Consider the following 16,003-nt stretch of genomic DNA (forward strand, 5'->3'; position numbering starts at 1 on the left):
AATTCACCAGAGCCAGAGCAGGGAGCAGAGCAGGCAGAAGGACCGAAGTACACTGCTGAGGGGAGCAGCGGGCGGCAGGAGAGGTCTGCGCGCCATGTGGGACCCTCCTCTGGTGGCCGGGGAGCAGCTGGGGATCGAACCGGTGCTGCTGAAGCTGCTGGCAGCTTCGCAACCCTGCGCTCAACCGTTGCGCCACCGGGGAGGCCCAATATCATATGTGTTTAAAGGAGTTGCAGTCACACTGCAATCCCTTCTGAACACTACAAGACAAACATCCATGTTAAGAATTAGCTACACCAGAAATAGATTTTTTTTACTGTAAGTATGTAAGTTTAGTCTGATGCATGACATGTCCAGATCTGCATGTAGAAAACTCATCCAGCCTCCTGTGACGGGGGACTTACTATGCAGCAGTAATTGCTGCTTACAAAGATGGTGGTGAGACACTTCCACGTCCTCAAGTGTTTTACGAATCATTTTGAAATAGATGGAATTGTGATTGCCATGTTATGCACAATTTAGTCTTAATTCTTTAGAGTCTGTTATCCTTACATGGAATGCCATTGTAATCCAGTTGATTAAAATGAAACGATCTGTTCATCTGACCGGTGTTCTCTGAGTGCCTACAGTGAGCCAGGTAAATGCCAATGCAGGAAAATGGAGAAAACGCGGCCGCTGCTCCTAAGGAACTCCCGATGTCCGTGGGGAGCACAGCCTTGTGAACACAGAAGTACAACTCAGTGAGAATTGTCCACAGACAGACACACAAAGAACTGTGGACACACCAAGAATGGAGAGATCAATCAGAGCATCCATCTTCAGTCACCCACCGCTGCCAGTGCCACTCCATGACCCCCGCCACCTGTTGGACAATAGACAGTGACTCCCTGTCACCGACCACCTCGAGTCTAGAGTCTGCATAGTGCTCCAGATCTCAACACTCCGCCCATCCAGCTCCTTCCCCATGCTGTTATACCTGCAAGCACACATACACCGCCGGTTATCGCCACCTCGCAATGTGTTCTCATATTCCACATCTGGAATGCCATCCCTATCACCAATCCTGGTCCCAGTTGGTCTAGTGCCTGCGTGTGATTTCTCTCATCTTTGAATTCTCCTCTGACTCCTTTGAACTTAACTGTTCTTTATGCCACTCTCTGCGTCATTAGTGTTCACTCCCCAAATGGACTGCAAGCTCTCTGACGGCACAGACTTTTTGTCAGGATGGGGACCACATGGCCCGTCCCCAGAACCACGGCAAAGGGCTGAGCAAGTCCTTGGTTGCTTGGTCAGATGATGACGAGAGCAGGTCAAGTATGAAAATGAGCCTCTGCCTCGTAGCCTCCGGCCTCTGTCATTCAGGTGGTTCATGGGAGGACTGGCGACCCCCTTACTTCACCACTGCCTCAACTCACCACTTCACTCAGGATGCCTGGACTCCCACCAGGCCCTGAAGGGACACAGGAGCCAATTTCTGACTGTACAGACGAGCAGTGCCAGTTGAGGTTTGGCCCTCGGGAGCCAGCCTGTGGTGAGCTGGGCTACAGCACAGTGCAGCACAGAACTAGTCACACCCTGTCAGGAGGAGTTGGGGCTCTGCCAAAACAGAATTTGCAGCCCCCCACTTCCCTTCAGCCTTGTCTTTTTTTTTTTTTTTCATTTTACAAAGACTATCTGAGGGCACCTGGGCACCACCTCGTGATGGCACTTGCCGCCATGCCCTCCCTAAAGGCAGAGCAGGAGATGTCCCCACACTTTCCAGCTGGAGAGAGAGACCTGAGGGAAGGAAGTTTGTTTGATTAGAAAGGGGTCAGAGTGAGCCTCTTGGTGGAGGATGAGGTCAACATATGTGACTCTTGTTGTTCTAATCAACAGGGCCTGTTTTGGAGACAAGAGGCATAAAGCAAAAAGGGCTGGGTGTGGGGACTCCACAGCAGGCTGCTTCCTTGAAGGAAAATCTGCTGCTTCTCTAGAGACCCATTTATACAAAGGAACTCCCTTCCACTGCTACCCCTTCCCGCTCCTCTCAAGTTTGGCTGCTGCAATAGCCCCTCTGTCCTTCCCTGACCCCACCTAACGCTTGGCACCCTTGTGCCCTAGAGACTGTTGAGACTTAACCCCAGCGTGCTGTTCTCTGGGCGGGGAGGCAGTCCTGCTGGGCCCAGAGAGCGAGGTGGGACCACCTCTGGCCTCTTTCCCGTCTTATCAGGGAATTTCTGGCGGGCACAGACACATGTACACAAAACCACACACAGACGCACAATCCAAGCCAGTGATGACGTTGCCCTGCCTGGCTGGTTCTACATATGGGTGTGACTGGGTCAGAGTACAGGGAGGGTCTAAATATTTAGATACGGGACTGCCAAGCTCTGGTTGGAAAACAGGGATCATCTCAAAATGGACATCTTGTGGAAAGAGAAAAGCAGCCCCTGATAGCCAGAAGCTGGCCTGGACTGTTGACCAGGCCTTGGTGTTACCACCAATTGGTCTGGGTGTTCTGTTGACCGTAAACAGCTTCACAGGACATTAGCACACAAGGCCACTCTGACCATGATGGACCGAGACAAAAACAAGACCACTCCTTAGTTATGTGTGAACACAGAGGAACACAGGAACACTGCCCAAACCACAGAAATCAAGCACCCCCATTCTGGCTGATCGCAGTGACTGCTGCAGCTTTGCCAATTATAACTTTAGTGTCACTCTAGTCTCCCCTCCTATTGGCTAAGATTTATTCAATAAAGCACCCGACTACCCCCGTTTCCTGACAGCATCCAAACCACAGCAAAGCCTGGCTTCCTTGAATCCTCCCCCAAATTACCCAGCTTGGCCCAACTCCTATCAAAAGTTCTGTCTCACCTCCTCTTCCTGAGAGGCCCTCTGGCTTTCATCCTGCCTCGCTGCAATAAGCAACAAACCCACCTTGTTCAACCACAAGAGTGTTCTCGTGGTCTTCGGTGGGAGGGCCTTGGCAATTTGGAGACTAAGAGCCAGAATATCTTCCAGGGGCCCACTACCAGGCAGAGACCTTAGTGGCTTTGGCCTAGTCATGGACATTCCTAAAATCCTTACCTCGTCCAGGGGCGTCTCCAAGTCCTGTGTCTCAGCTGGGGAAATCCCAGGACTCTGGTGTCTGTGGGCAGAGGTGCCTGGCTTCCCAGGCAGGTTCCTGCCTACAAAGTCTTGGCCTTTGCAGTGCAACACAAGAGATGCTTCTGGAGGAACAGCGAACATGGGGTTCAATTTATGAATACATCCATCCATACGGAAATGTATTTATTGGTCAGCTAGCAAATATTGACTGAGCAAGTACTGCATGCCACGGCACGATAGGCCCTGCAGATAAGAGGATGAGTAATAAGTAGTCCTGCCCTCAATGCCTTTATACCTAGTGGCGGACACAGGCGAGTCCACGGGAACGGTCAGCTCTACGCACATGCCGGGGCCGGGATGCGAGCGCAGATGGGCACGTCAGCACTCCCCATGTTGTTGTCTTGTTCCGCTCCCACCCAGATGAGGCTTTTCTTCCACTGACCAGATCGTGGTTTTTCCGCTATTCCAGGCTTGTAACCTCACTGTCGTCTCTAGGAACAGAACATGAATACGTTCAACGCGTGTACATGAGTATGCGTAACCCCCTCAAGATGGAGGCTGGCGTGGCCTGCTCTCCTGCCCAAAGAGATGGTTCTCGTTCTTCACTTTTCCTCTGCCCCTACATTTCCCCTCCTTCCTCTCTGACCGGCTGCAGCCTCTAACCCCAATACACATCTGGCGTGCCTTCTGCCTGCGTTTCCTCCTCAGGCTCCAGAAAATCCTGCCTGTGTTCTTTTCTCCTCTGGAGTTGAGGCTCAGCACTGCCAGTCGCTCCTGGACGATCTTGGGCAGCTGCTTTCCTAGGTTTCGGTGTCCGCATCTGTCAAATCAGGGGAACAGACTGGGTCACCCCTCCCTTCCCCAGTTCAAACCTCTGGTGTATGGACAAGTCCCACTGCTCGTCCAGGACTTTCTCCATCTCGGTGAGGACTCACTGCCTTTCATCTTTAAGGTCTAGAGCAGGTGCTGGTGGGGCCAAAAGCCCTTGGCTCACCCCCTGTTGACTCTGCTGTCCCTTTAGCACAAGTAGATTTACAGGCGTGTGTGTGTGTGTGTGTGTGTGTTTCATTTGTGACTCATTCTTCTTTGACCTAGTAAGGTCCCCTAGAAATTATACCTTGCCTTGTTTTCTCTCTCTGGAGAGTCTGACAGTCTCAAAAGCAGGTTCCATGAAAGGTGATGTCTTTCAGGCCCTAAAAAAGGTTGGCTTCAAGCCCAAAATTTCCGCAGGAGGGCTTTATGGTGGGAATTTCCCCAGCCCCGATCCTAGTACACACGCCCCCACCTCACCATTCAGTGGCTCCCGGTCCCCAACTGCTGAGTTCAGAAGGGCTCCCCCGCGTCACAGAAGGGCCAAGCCCCAAGACCAGCCTGTGCACCCCCTCTGCTCTTAGTCCATGGGCATTTCCGGAGATGTGCCCCAAACGTCAAGGGCAAGAAGCTGGCATGCCTCACCACCTGGCTCTTTGTGTAGAGACAAAAGAACTGCCCAAAGGGGGGAAACCTGTACCAGGTGTTTCTGGGCTGCAAAGTCGCTGGGCGGGAAAGGCCGCGGCTCCTCCAGAGGGATATGGGAGCCTCAGGTGTTTCAGAGGCCCGCAGAGGTCCTGGCGAAGCGTCTTCGCTGCCCAAGGCCTGAGGCCCTCGGCCACAGGGACGAGCCTGATGCCCCACGCAGCCCCGGGGCCTTCCGGTCTCCCCCTCCAGGGGGACTCTCGAGTGACTGGCACAGTGGAGGGAGCGGTGGGAACGGAGTGCTTGGCCTCAGAGTCACCCCCAGCTCAGCCTGGACGGCGCAGGTACCACGTTAGAGGAGGAAGGGCAGCGCCGAGAGCCGCGCAGCCCCGGGTGAGCACTCGGTGGCGCAGCCCGCGTGCCGGCCCCGGCGCTGCCGCAGGAGGTTCCGGGGACCCTGGCGTCCAAGAGCGCGCCCCTCCCCTGCCGGTCCCAAGCCCAGGGGAGGAGGGGGGCTCCCCATGCCCCCCGCTCCGCGGGCGCTCCCCGTGTGAGGTCGGTGACCCGAAAAGCGGCCCACAGGTCGTTCCCTCGCGGGTGTTCCCCCGCGCACCCCGGAACCGCGCACACCCATCGGGCTGGGACTGGGGCGCCTCGGGCTCCGCGGGGACTCTCGCCCGCCGGAATCCTCGCCGGGGAGCGCGGAACCGCCCTGGCTCGCCCGACGGGACGGAGGGAAGGGCGGGGGGGGGGGGGGGTCGGGGGGGGGGCGGGCGCAGGAGAGCAGGGATCGAGGGGAAGTTTCAAGGGGTGTGCCTGGGCCGGGGGAGGATTCTCATGAGTCAGCGGATCGGGCTCCGAGTGACTTCAGCGCTTCCCGAGAAGAGGCGCCCGGGGCAGGAGGCCGCTCGCGGCGCAGCAGCAGGCGCGGAAGGTGGGGGCGCGCGGCGGCCTGCGCGGGGCAGGGCGAGGGCCGGGGTGCGGGGCGGGCGGGCGGCGCGGCGCCGGGGCGGGCGGGGGGCAGGGGGGCCGACCTCTCCCCCGCGCCGCTTCCTCCTCGGGCTCCGCGGAGCCCGGCGCGCGCCTCGGCCCGGGACGCGCGGCGCCCTCGGCCTGCAGGTGGCGCGGCAGAGGCGCCGGGGCCGCCCCGCGGGGGGTCGGGGGCGGGGCTCGGCTCCCGCGGGGATCCCCGCTTCGGAGGGCGCGCGGGCGGGAGAGAGGGGTGTCGACGGCACGGCGGGCGCGGCGGCCCCCGGGGGGGACAGAGGCGGGCAGCGGCCCTGAGGCGCCAGCCCCGGGCGTGGACCGTGGACCGGCGTGTCGCGCGGGAGAGGCCCCGGGCCACCTCCCGGCCCCGCGGAGCTCGGGGCGCCGCTCGCCTTCCACCGAGGGACGGCGGTTTCGGGTCCGGCTCTGCCCTCCGGGCAGGGCGCGCTGGCCCCGCGAGCGGTGGAAGGAAACTCTGAGTCGTGTCTCGGCGCTGGGGGTGGGCTCCCCTCGCAGCCCCCCTCCAGCCTGCTTCCCTGGGGCTCGCGGGCCTCCCGCAGGTCTCCCGCGCACGGACAGGACGTGCGCCGCCCTGGGGCGCTTGCTGGGGTCTGGGCTCGGCCTCGAGGAGGGGAAGGGGCTCGGCTTTGGGCAGAGGTGGGGGCCGAGGGTGAGGATGCCGTGCACGGCAGGCCGGTCTGGTGCAGCCAGTCAAGAAAAAAAAAAAAGCGGAGGCCCATCTGGGGCTCAAACTTACAACCTTGGCCTTGGTAGATAGCGCTGTGTGTCCTCACTCCGTGCAGGCCCTGAGCTCTAGAAGTCTTGCTGCTGACCTTCCCGCGTTGGTTCATGGTTATGTGGTGGCTATTGAGCTAACATATTGAGAGCATCGGGGCACAAAAATAACCTGTGGCCAGACACCCTCAAGCTGAAAAAAAAAAACAAAAAACTTGCTAGGGGGTCCAGCCTCACCCTTTCCAGAGACTTCAGGGGCCATTCCTAGGATGCGGCTTTACGCATCAACAAATGTATGGGCAGAATGTGTCTCCCTTTTCTGTGCCAAGGTATGGAGGCTGTGCCCTCCCTGACGCTTCTGCCCCATGAGTCCACCTCCCCTCCTTTCAGGATGTCCAAAGCCATCTGAAAAAGTTCTCTAAGGATTTTCCAGAAAGGGGAGGAAGGGGCGGGGGGAAACCCAAAGGATCCTAAACGTTCCCAGGTTTCACTGTGTGCCAGGAGAAATACCGTCTGCCTCCCGCCCAGACCTCAGAGCCCGGGCCTCCTTCCTAAAGGGCGTGCCCGGCTATTCCTGGAAACCCCCTCCTTTCGACCAACCCCCTCCCCAAGGTGTCTCCTGTCAGAGCACAACCTAGGAAAACGATCCTATTGGCAAAGTTGGATGCTTCTGTCCCCTTTCTGTCTCCAACCTGACCTGCTGCCACTCTGAGTTTGTCCCCTTCTGAGATGCCCTTGTGCTGGCCTCTCTGGGAGCAGGGTCTGAGCTGTGGCCTCTCCCTCCAGCCTGTCCCTGTGCCCCCTAGGTGCCAGGGGAGACTATCTGATATACTAATTTGTGTTAATGTGATAATGGGTGCTAATGGGGTCACGTGCTAACCTGGGGCCAATTCCTAGGCCGGCCTCCCAGCCTCAACCCCAACTTGAGGCTGCAGGGATGGGAATTTCAGGCTGACTAATCTCCACAGCCGGCTGGAGGGGGGGAGTGGGAGGAACTGAAGATCCCAGGGTGCTGGTGCCTTCGAGCTGCTGCCTCGGTTTCAGTTTCATCGTTGGCTGACACTTTCCTCCAACAAAGTGAAATTGCTTTGGTTTCCCTCCAGGCCCTATCCCCTCCCCAGCACCCCCCCCCCTTGGCCTGCTGGCGTCTCTAGGCCAGCCCTTCACTTTGCGAGGGGAGAGATGGGAAGATAATTTGGCAGCAATGAGGAAAAAATGTACACGTAGACACCCTCAGATGTACAGGCTCACATACCATACTGCCTTGCAGACATGCACACGCCTTCCACAAACACACACGAGAGGACCTGACACATCCAACTGGAGCCCATGGGCGGGCGGGCGTGTGCGTGCGCACACACACACATCATGATGACACCCTCACTCACATCTGTGACATCCACAGGGACACACACAGAGGCAGGCAAGGCCCTTCAGAGACCCACCGCACACACAGACCCACACCCACACTCGCACACTCACACACAAACCACCAGCAGCAGCCGAGTTGGATGGCTTCCTCAAAAGAGGGCTGGAAAGTTTGTTTGCTGCCAGCGAAGGGGCCTAGACATTCCGTGAAATGACTCATACTGCACCTTTGTAGACATTAAATGTATTTTTCTGGATTCGACAACAACAACAACAGCCCTTGACCGCTTACAGGGGGCATCGTGGGGAAACAGAGGAGCGGTTCCGTTCCTGCCGGGCTTGGGTTTGTCTCAGATTTGTCATCCCTGAGGACTGTGGCTGCAGCAGTCCTGAAAGGGTAGAGAATCATCCACCTCCCCGGACAAACCTCAGCCTGGAGCTGCCCCTTGGCTGGGCGGGAAGGGGGTGAGATGGGGAGCTACCTACTCTCCCTCACTGTGTCTCCCGTCTCAGCTGGGTGGGTGCCCCCACTGTGGTGCCCGCTCTGAGCTCTTCCTGATTGCTCCTTCTATCCCAGCGCCTCTCCCCAGCTCTCATGGGTCTGTCCCTCCTGCCACCTCCCTGCACACCTCCAGGGGGCGCCGATCACCATATAGAATATGTGCGCCCCTGGCAATAAGACGCCAGCACCCTGAGCCTCCTCTCCATTCGAGGGGGGATGCTAGTGTCCCTGTGCCCCAGCACACTCAGGGCTGGCAGAAGTCACTTGGTGCCCTCCTTGTGCTAGCATCCCTCCGCCTCCCCAACCAGACTCCTGCCCCCTAGCCATAGCTCCTCGGACCCACCCGTTTTTCCTGTGGGCCATTAAGGGAGGCATGTTTGGAGAGTCTCTGGGCCAGCAGGTGTTCGGGACTGAGAGGTTAACTCTGGCTGCACTGACTAGTGGTCCGAAAACTCGATGCTGCCTCAGCTAGTGCCCCGAAGCAGGCCCCTGCCCTCGGCCCTTGGCCCAGGGACTTCCAAGCCTAGCTCCGGCCCTAAGATGGGGGCTGGGGACCGGTAGAATGATAGACTCCAGGGAGCTTGTCTTTTGCTGAACTCTTCCTGAGACCACTCCTTCCAGAAGCACGACAGGATTGGGCCCCTCCTCCTCCCTCTACCCCCTAATGTCCCACCAACCTAGAGGTCCAGCCTATCCTGAAGGGCACTTAATCTGTTTCCCAAACAGCAGGCCTGCGCCCAGGCTGTGGGTGCCATGGGGACTGCAGCCACGGTGGCCAGGGTGAACATGCAGTACGCGCTTGGGGCCACAGCACCTCCTGTGTCAGGCTGCCAGACCCCTCCCCCCACAACCAGGCAACACCTCCTCAGCTGCTGTTCACCCCTCCAAGAAGAGAAACCCAGTGGTCCTCTGATGTTCTCAGGCTGTTAGGGTGCCTGGCCATTCCCCACAACAGCCTGGAGGGAAATGTGTAGCTCTCCAGGGTGGAGGATGGGCTGGGGGGCACCACATGGCTTTCCAAGAGCCCTGAGTCACACATGCTCCCCAACCAGAGAAGGTGGTCAGTCAGATAAAACTCATGATCCAGGAACTACACCCCCCATCTGCATGTCTGTGCTTTGGCCTGGGCAGCCCCCACATACTCCCTACATGCCAGGAGGGGCTGAGGCGACAGACGTCTTTCAGGAAGGTGCACTTCCGCCCCACCTATCCCAAGGCCCTTTCTATTTTGCAGCTACTCAGCAATCTCCTTAGAACCAAAACTGCTTATGCTGCCCAGGTACCTCCTGGGACTTGGAGGTTTCTGTAATTTAGACCCAGCGATGCCCTGGGCACGGACACCCGACGGCGCGCCCCTGGAGGGGTGGTTGCTCGCTTTATGGAAAAGGGCAGAGGGACTTCTCAGCTGTGCAGGCGGGAGGATTCCTCGTGAAGTATACCGTCTCCCCTGGCTCCGGAATAGGCTTCTCATTAGAAAGCTGGTTGATAGGAAACTTTGCAAGAACTGTGGTATTTTGTTCTGGCCACAGGTTTGAATAGAGTATGTGAGGCCAAGGGGTTAAGGGAGGGGAGAAGCAACCAGCCACCTTGTCGCCAAAGAACACCCGGTGGATTGCAAAAGTACACAGGCCACCAGGCACTGCTTCAAAGAGAGGGCAAAGAGGGGGCAAAGAGGGGCTCAGAAAGTCCCCAGAGTGGAAAGGCAAGTTGATGGCTGAAGCAAGTGGGGAGGTGGCCCAGCGCAGGCTGGATGGACGCAGGTTCCGAGGCCCGCGAGGACCCGGTCAGGCTGGAGGGGCGGGGAGCGGCTTGGGAGGGAAGGGGCTCCATGCCTGCTGGATGGCGCGACCTGGGCATCCACGCAAGCCGAGAAGGGGAATTCCTGCCAAGTCAGGGAGTGAGCCATTGGCAGAGACGCGTCTGTGGCTGTCGTCAGGAGGGGTGATCTCAGCTGGCTGGCCCCACCTGGCTGGGGCTTACCCAGCTGGTGAGTGGAAGAGCAGGGAGCCAGGTGGGGAGGGGCTGCTGGGCTGGGGAGCAGCAAGGTCGCTGGGAAGGGCAGCGGCGCTGACCTGGAACCACAGAGCCAGGAAGCTCATTTGGGCAACGGTGGCTCCCTCAGGCGCAAGATTTTCATCAAGAGGGATGGGGCTTTCCTGGAGCTGTGCTTAGTGCCACATGGCTGGAAAGGGGAAGAACTTACGGGATTCCCACCAGGTTACTGGCAGGCCCAGGGCCAGAGCCCCTGAGCTGGTTAGGCATCAAGACCTCTCTCCCTGCCCTCCCCACCAGGAAGACCTCTCCTCTGGCTCTCCTTGGCCTTGAGGCATCAGCCTTGACTTAAACCACACACACTCTCATGGAAGCCACCTACCATTTCTCCTCAGCTGCCTCTGGCCTGAGAACTGTCAGACTTTCTCCTGAGAGCTGGGCGGGGAAAACCGAAATGGGGATAAAGCGTGAGCTGAAGGCAAATAACACTGAAGCACCGGTTGCTGCCATAGGCCTGGGTTATTTTATTTAATCCACACCACAGCCTGTGAGGGAGACATGTATCATCCCTAATTTAAAAATAAAGAAAGTGGGCCCCCCGGGTGGCGCAGCGGGTTGAGCACAGCACTGTGAGGCTGTCCGCAGCCTCTGCAGCGCGGGTTCGATCCCAGCCAGCCAGGGAGATACCCACATGGAGCGGCAGACCTCTCCTGTCTCGCCTGCTGCTCCCCTCAGCAGTGCTTTTGGTCCGTCTACCTGTTCTGCTCTCCGTTCTGTCTCTGGTGAATCCTCTCACCCCTCCTGCGCCTCTGGCCTGTACCCTAGCTCTTGTATAAATTAAAAAAAAAATCTTTTTAAAAAATAAATAAAAATAAGGAAAGAGAGGCTTGGAACCTTTAAGTGACTTGTTCAAAGACACACAGCTGGTAAACAGTGCCATCGGAATATGGACCCAGGTCTGATATTAGAGACCACTGAACTCTTAGCAAAATAGGCACATGTGTGCATGCGTGCATATGTGTGTGTGCATTCGTGAGCTTCAAGGTCAAGGTAAAGGAGGTTTAGGGGCATCTGGGGCCTACCACAATTTTGAGACGGGAGTCTCACTGACAAGAGGCCAGCAGAGTGTCTCCAGGATCCCGAATCTCCTGGAGAAAGCATATCCACTTTCTTTTAAAAAAAGATTTATTTATGCATACAAGAGCTGGGGTACAGGCCAGAGGTGTGGGGGGAGAGAGGATTCACCAGAGACAGAGTGGGGAACAGGACAGGCAGGCAGACTGAAATACACTGCTGAGGGGAGCAGCGGGCGAGACAGGAGAGGTCTGCTGCGCCATGTGGGTTGCTCCCTGGCCGGCCAGGGGTGGAACTTGTGCTGCAGAGGCTGTGGACAGCTTCATAGGTTGCGTCTTAACCCCTTGGGCCACCAGGGAGGCCCGGCATATCCACTTATAAAAGACGAAAGTGGAAATTTGCTCTTGGCGCATGTTTAGGGGCTGGTCACAGGTTGCCAAGAGGTCTCTAGGGCCCGCGTCCCAGTCGAGTCACTAGGTCTTTCCCAGGGTATTGAGGATGTGCAGCCATCTTCACCGCCATCTTCCATCGTCACTCTTTTCCCCCCGTCCTGGGTCAGATACCATCCTTTTCCAGGACTTGGGCAGCAGGCTGAACAGGACCCTGAAACTCAGGGTCCTCCTTCCCTGGGGTCCCTTCTGCTTTGCTGCTTTCTGCCAAGGAGATGCCAGGGCTGAGTCCTGGCTGCACCCCTTCACCATACCAGCAGAGCCATGAGGAGGGACAGTTGCCGACAGAGTCCCTTCTAAGCCTCCTAGCTGTGGGGCCAGGTGGGGCTGGGGGCGGGAGAAATGGCACGGCCCAGGCAGATCAGAGGAGCTGGTAATGGGGAGATAGAATGGGAGACTGGGGTTCAACCAGAGCATGTGCTTTCCCCGGCTCTGCAACTCTGCCTCCGCACCTGCCGCACCGGCGCCTCTCCCCGCCACCAGCCCTGCCCTGGGCTCACGGTCTCCTGGCCCCCACCACCCGCAGCCCCCTAGACGGGCCTTCCCTGTGAAGCCCCCCGCCCCCACTCGCCAGTCGCCCCACAGCCCAAGGTCACCGGGCCGGGATCCCGCGGGCGCTGGCCCTATCGTGTACGATTTGTATCCTCTGGGCACCTCCTGTTCTCCCCCGCCGCTCGCTCGGCCAGCCCCGAGCGCAGCGGGCGCCCGGGAACATGTTGCTCCGGGGCTCGCGCCTCGAGGCGTCGACAGCGTGAAGGCCGGCGGCCCCGGGGGGCAGAGCGGCGGGCCCGGGGCGGGGCGGGGCGGCGAGGGGCCGGGGTCGCGCTCCGGGGGGGGCTGGCTGGGCGGCCGCGCGCCGCGCGGGCAGGACCCTGACGGAGAGCCCCACGCCCCGGCCGGCCGGGGGGAGCGGAGTCGGGGGCGCGGCCCGGGCCGGGGCGGGCGCCGCGGGCTGAGAGGGCGGCGGGCCCCGGCGGGCGGGGCGGGGGCGGAGAGGCCGCGCGGCCCCTGGCGTGGCTCCCCCTGCCGTGCTGGCGCCCGCGGCGGGCCAGGGGGCGGAGGGGCGCTGTTTCCACCGCGGCGCCGCGGCCCTCCCCCTCGCCCGCGCCCTCCCCCGGCCCGCCCGCCGTCCCTCCCGTCGGTCCCTCCTCCCTCCGGCTCTTCCCTCCCGCCCGCGCGCCGCCCCAGCCGCCGCCTGCGGCGACGAGCGTCTCGGGCGCCGTTTCCCCTTTCGCTGCTCGCCCGCGCGGTCGCCTCAGCGCGGGTCTCCGCCGCCTCGCGCCCCCCCCCGGGCGCCCCGCCCGAGAGCCCTTTGCTCGGGGGCGCCGCCGTCTCACCTGGCGCGCGCTCGCGCCCTCCAGCTCGCCAGCGGCGGCGCGACGTGTGGGAGAGCCCGCGCCTCGCCCGCCCGGACCAGCCGGCCCCGGCGCCGAGGTGAGTCACGGGCGCGGGGCCGGGGGCCGCCGGGCAGGGAGGGGACGAGGCCGCGCGGAGGGGGAGCGCGGCCCCGCGGGCGCGGGCCGGAGTGGGCGCCGCGCTCCGTCTCCACTTCTCCTTTCGCCGGCGCCGAGGGCCGGGCGGGCGTCCTCAGGGGAGAGGCGGCCGGGCGGGCCGGGCCGGGGCCCCGCGTCTGGGCTCCCGGCAGCGGGGAGGGGACCCCGGCGAGCGAGCTCTCTCGCCTCAGGTACGTCGAAGGCGCGGGTTCGGGGAGGCTGCGGGCGCCTCGGAAAGTTGGCCTGAGGTGGGGATCGCGGGCGCGGGGCTCGGGAGTGGGGGGGGGGCAGGCAAGGGTGGGGGAGCGCGGCGGGTGGGGTCCCGCCCCGGCCTCGGCGCGCCGCGCGTGTGTGAGGGAACTCGGGCTCCGATCGCGGGTGAGCAGCGGAGTCGCCTTCGCGAGTGGAGTTGGGGGTGGGGCGTGAGGTGGGGTCCCACGTTCCCGCGCCGGGGGCAGCCCGGTCCCTGACAGCCCGGGTCCGCGGGACCGATCGTGACACCGGACCCCCAAAAGCTCGCTGCTCGGGAGCGGGAGGTTGGGCGGGACCGTGGCGGCGGGGCTGCTGGGCGGCTCGGAGGGGCGACCCCCAGGGCTTCGGGGGCGCCTGGGTTCTCACACTCGCACAGCCAGCCTCTCTCACACGCGCGCTCACGCGCACATCCCTGGCTTGGCTCACCGGATCGCCGAAGAGCGATCGCGCCCCAATTGGCCGGGGCCACGGTTTCGGTGTGAGCCCGCCGCCCGCCGCCCGCCTTCCCGCGTTGCCGCTGCCGGCTGCGGCCGGCGCCCTCTCAGGCGGTTCCCGCCCGCCTCTCCGCTGCTCTCTCCGCGGCCGGCCACGCCGCGCGGGGTCGCAGGCCCCCGACAGCGCCTTGCTCAGGCGGGGTCCGCTCGGTGGATCCCTGCTCTCTCCACCTCACGCTAGCCCTGCCGCCCTTTCCTGGCCACTTTCTGGCCCTCGGGCCCAGAGCCACCTCCTGACTCCCTGGCACCTCGGCCCAGCCAGGTTCTCCCCGGCCGCCCCCTCCCTCCCCAGCAGCAGCCTGGGGATTTGAGAGCCGTTTGCTTCGTGACCCTCATCCTTCTGCCTGAGATAGAGGCCTGTCAGGTCCTGCAGCTTCTTCTGGTTAATGTTTGACACTTCATGGCGACTAATCATTTTAATTAGCTCTTAAAGTGGGGAGGAACAGTTAACCTTGGACTTCTCGATTTTGGCCTGGTGGGGCCTCAAATGGGAGGAGTGCTGAGGAGGTGGGGAGGCAGGAGCGGAAGTGAGGTCACCACCCTAGGGCCTGAGCCACCGCTGCGGGGCCCCAACAGCTGGTGGGCACGCCCATCAGAGACTCACCCCCTTCAGGCTGACCCCTGGCCTGAGTACCAGGTTGCAGGGGGTTGGAGGGAACAGATCGAGCCACCCCCTTTGGGAGAGACGGGACACTTTGGCAATAAAAATGCCTGGGGAACACGTATGCCTGGTAAGAATGCAAATCCTTCCTCGCTGTTAGTTACACAAGGTTTACCCGTTGGTTATAAAGCGCTTTCTCAACCATTAATTCAGTGGAGCACGAACAGCCTAGCGGGAGCTCTCTTGAGTTCATGAAAATTATCTTGGAGGACTTGGTAACCTGGCCCGTGTGAAGAAGAGGCTGCCTTGCATGTGGTTGTCTCTGGGGTTCCGTTCAACGCCTGAGGTAGATGTCATGGGGGGGACGTGCTGAGCAGGCTCCTCATTGCCACCCTCACCCAGCCTTTAGCTGTGAGTCGAAGGAGTGGCTGTTTGCAACTATGTCTGGCATTCCTCCCACGGCTGCACTGTTTGCTCTGGTGGTTGCTCAGGAGCTGGTGCCCACCCCTGGACAAGCTGGGGGCTCAAAAGCCACCCTCCCCCTACCTAAATGGTGGCACAGTGGCTCCATCTCCTCTGTCTTGAGTCGGGATCTAAATCTGAGGGTGTGTGGTCTGGTTCATGGGCTTGATTGGTAGGATGTGCAGATGCCCCTAGCCTGCAAGAGTCAGGACTTACATGCTGGAGAGGTCCAGCCAGACTTCTCGTGGAAATCCCTGCTCCTAAACTTGGCCTTAGTCCTTGCCACCCCGCAAATTTCTCATTTAACCTCCACTCCCTAGAGTCAGACAGTCTGGGTCTCAATCCCAGCTTTGTTATTTATTAGCTGTGCAATGCTAGTTTTGTGTGTGCCTCAGTTTCCTCATCTGTCAAATGAGAACTTTCTCGTAAGGTTGTGCTGAGGGGCAAATACACAGAAGCGGCTCATTGGAACAGTGCGGGGCTCATTGTATGCGTGAGCCACTCTTGTGATGTTGTCTGATGGAGTGCCTGAAACTTGGATTCAACTTGACAAACATTTGCTGAGAGCCAGTCCCAGTACTAGGCATCAGTGAAGTGGCAGTGAGGGAAATATGGAGGTGAGAACACATCACCTGCCTTCTGGGATCGTGTGTCCCTTCTGCTGTGGGCTGGTGCAGGGGAGGGTGGTAGAGGGACCAGGGAGAATGTCTAGGTTTTACATAACCGTAATTCAAAGCCACTGTGAAGCCCCGAGCCAGTATTCAGAGCTAGGCACCCCAGTTTTGCCAGGGGACCCAAGCTAGGTTCTGGTCTGGAGGCTCCCACCCCGCGAGAGTGACCTGTCCTAGGACTTGGCTGAGAGCGAAGGTTACACCTGGTTCCTGCTTGGGCTACAGGTGGCAAGCACTCAGTGACGTGATTTGTTGGGTTCCAGGATGGCATTACGTTGGGTCGCCCCCAAGCAGCCCCCTAGCCCTGCGAGTGGCAGGGCCTATGCCTGCCATGCCTTCTGCACCTCCTGGTGGTCCCCCACTGAGCTGCAAAGG

General features: G+C 60.2%; 1 protein-coding gene across 4 annotated transcripts in view; it reads left to right on the plus strand.

Annotated features, from left to right (window-relative positions):
- The first annotated feature begins 5,438 nt into the window (after positions 1-5,438).
- Positions 5,439-16,003, plus strand: part of ELF4 (E74 like ETS transcription factor 4) — a 44,026-nt gene continuing 33,461 nt past the window's right edge. Inside the window, exon 1 of one of the 4 annotated variants that reach the window (XM_037511951.2) lies at positions 5,439-5,482. The gene's annotated coding sequence lies outside the window, so the exon portion shown is untranslated. Of the gene's footprint in view, positions 5,483-13,006; positions 13,090-13,320; positions 13,340-16,003 lie in introns of those variants that run through there. The other 3 variants (XM_037511950.2, XM_037511953.2, XM_054695562.1) reach the window with 3 other exon arrangements.

Source organism: Talpa occidentalis, unplaced genomic scaffold (assembly GCF_014898055.3).
Source record: "Talpa occidentalis isolate TD23 unplaced genomic scaffold, MPIMG_talOcc4v2.1 talOcc4.15, whole genome shotgun sequence".
Taxonomy (NCBI): domain Eukaryota; kingdom Metazoa; phylum Chordata; class Mammalia; order Eulipotyphla; family Talpidae; genus Talpa; species Talpa occidentalis.